We start from the raw sequence: 2,633 nt of genomic DNA on the forward strand, positions 1-2,633 counted from the left end.
GATTGTTTTAGGACTAGAAAGGAAAGAGATTATTTACCTCAGACTCTTCATTTTAAAATTTTTGAGACAGGGTCACACTGTGCTGGTCTTGAACTATGTTGCCCTGGCTGGCCTCAAACTCTGGACAATCCTCCTGCCTCAGCCGCCCAAGTGCTGGGACCACAGGCCAAACACCGCGTATTTGGAGGTCACTCTATGGCTGTACAGTGTGACTCGACTGCAAGTTCTGTGAGAATACTGACCCTCCCTGGTTCAGGTGACCCTTCCATTCTTAGGGACAACAGAAGTACCTAGCAGAGAGTGAACGGTCAGGAAACGTGTGTTGCCTGAATAAAACAATAATTTAAATAGTGAATGAGCCAGAAATACATTTCTTGAAAGTATTTTCCACCGTCTCAGTGACATCAAACTTCTAAACAGACTTAGGAGTCTCTGTAAAAATTCTTAGTCTGACAAACATGTAGGCAACAGCATTCATCCTAATGCACTACTAAAGCTCAGCTGATTAAAAGGGAACACAGGAAAAATTTAAAAAATTTTAAAAATTTTAGAAAAGAGAGAATACAGGAGTCTGTGGTCCAGATCGTCCGGTATTCTTGGCCTGGGCTCTCCGTATTTCTCTAGTCTCTGTGCCTCTTAGGGAGGGAGAGGAGCTAAAATACAGATCCGCCTTTTACAATCGCTGTTATCTGACCCTAGCAGTTGTGCTAAATTTAGGATTTTGGATTATCTGTGACTGTTCTTTCCATCTCCCATTACCAAGGCTAATTGAAAAGTGATTACAGAACAAGTAAAACTTCAGTCCGTTTACAGCAGTTCAGTAATAGCAGTGTCAGATCTACCGGGTGTCAACATTTGTAGCCACTATATAAAGAACTGTTGCCATTCGTGAAGAAGTTTCCTCTTCCTAAAGCCAGAACAGCTCAGCGGAGATGAAATACCGTCTGCATGAACGTCCAGCCCTGGTCTGATTGGGTGCAATCTTGGAATTAAAGGTAATGATTGCATTTGAGCGTGTTATTTTACCGTCAAGAGCTAAACATCTAGAAAATACTATTTTTTTACAAGAGTTTTATGTTTTGTTTTGAAGCAGAAGAAAATGCAATTGTCCATCTTTGTGCTTTACAAAAACTTCTGATGTAAAAGTAACCCACAGTCTTTGTAAAACTTTAGAAACAATACAAAGAATAGAGTAAAAAAATAAAACACCTGTCTTCGTACTTTCCTGTTCTGATTCTGGTATGCAAAGTTATTTCTAAAAAAAAATTGTTTTCCTAATGACACTGAAGAGCCTTGCCAATTTCGTACTTCTGGTCTCCGTTTGGCCTCCCAGCCATCTGTGCGCTAGGTCTACACACTGAGTCGCTGCTCGGCTTGCCTGCAGCAGATTCCCGACATCTGTTTGTGTTTAAGTGATGAAACAACATCACAACGCGAAATTTCATCATGTCACGTTGTTACAGCACAACAACAAAATTACAGCTTCCCAACAATAACACGGTGTCAGGCGTGTCCTCCCGCGGGTGAGTCAGTGTTTGCAAGTGGCAAGTTATTTTTAGCACCGAGTCCTTGGGGACCGCGGGGCCGGGGGCTCCAGAGTGCGGGGCGCACAGGTCCTGCGGACCCCGAGACGACACCCCGCTCAGGGCCTGGACGCCGCTCCCGCCCCAGCCCCCAGTCTCTCAGCCGCCCGAGGGCGCCCTCTCTGCCCGAGCCCGCGCGGGCGCGGCGGCGTTGCCATGGCACCGGGCGTGCGGCGCGGCGGGGCGGAAGTGACGGGCACGCGGCGCTGTTGTTGGGACACGTGACCGGTCGTGTTTTGACAGGGCGGCCCGCGGCGAGGGGAGCGGGGCGGCGGGTTCGGGTGTATGGCCGCAGGGGTGCCGGGGAGTCGCTGGCCGAGGCGGGCGTGGGATGTGAGGGGCCGCGCGGGGCGCCGAGCAGGGCCCGGAGCAGGACGGGGACTAGGAGGAGGCGTGGCGCCGCGCGGGAAGCCGCGGAGCGAGCCAGCCGGGAGCGCTATGCACGCGGCCCCACGGCAGACACCCCGGAGCGCGCGGCGGGGCTGAGACCTGGGGGCGCAGGGTGAGCGCCGCTGGAGGGAGGGAGACGGCTTGGACCTGGGCCTGGGGAGGGCGGATTCGCCGGGGGAGGGGTGGGGCCTCTGCAGCGAGCAGGGCCCCTCCCTGGTGGGCGGAGCCTCGAGGCGGAGGCGGGGCGAGAGTGTGGGGACCGGGCTCGGGTTGGGCAAGGCCGCGGGGAGAGGAGGGGCCTCTAGGAGGGGGCGGTCCTTTGACGGGAGGGGCGGGGCCTCTGGCGGGGCGGCCCGGGACGGCGGCTGGCGAGTGCTGGGGTCCCGGGGATCGTCTCCCAAGTGGGCGCGGCCACGGGGCGGGCACTCAGGTGCGGCCCGGGCGGACGCGGGCACCCCAGACGACTGGTTCGTCGGCGGGTTGCTCGCCGCGCCCTCCAGCCGTGCCTGCGGCTATAAATAGGCCTGGAGCCGCGGCGGAGTCAGCGGAGGACAACCGCGCGGCTCCTCCCGCAGGGCCGCGCCGACTCGCCTCGCTCTCTTTCAGCGCTCGCAGCCGGAGCGGGGCGGCCGGGCCGCGGCCAGCCGTGGAGGGAGCCTC

At 56.1% G+C, this 2,633-nt stretch overlaps 1 protein-coding gene across 2 annotated transcripts in view; it reads left to right on the forward strand.

Moving 5' to 3' along the window:
• Positions 1–1,814: 1,814 nt before the first annotated feature.
• The window catches only part of Fam214a (family with sequence similarity 214, member A), a gene marked incomplete in the record, with an annotated part of 84,321 nt that continues 83,502 nt past the window's right edge, over positions 1,815–2,633 (forward strand). Inside the window, 2 exon segments of one of the 2 annotated variants that reach the window (XM_013510275.1) lie at positions 1,815–2,085; positions 2,580–2,633. 2 annotated transcript variants of the gene reach the window in all.

The sequence above is a fragment of the Chinchilla lanigera genome, unplaced genomic scaffold, assembly GCF_000276665.1.
Source record: "Chinchilla lanigera isolate Chin_1 unplaced genomic scaffold, ChiLan1.0 scaffold00008, whole genome shotgun sequence".
Taxonomy (NCBI): domain Eukaryota; kingdom Metazoa; phylum Chordata; class Mammalia; order Rodentia; family Chinchillidae; genus Chinchilla; species Chinchilla lanigera.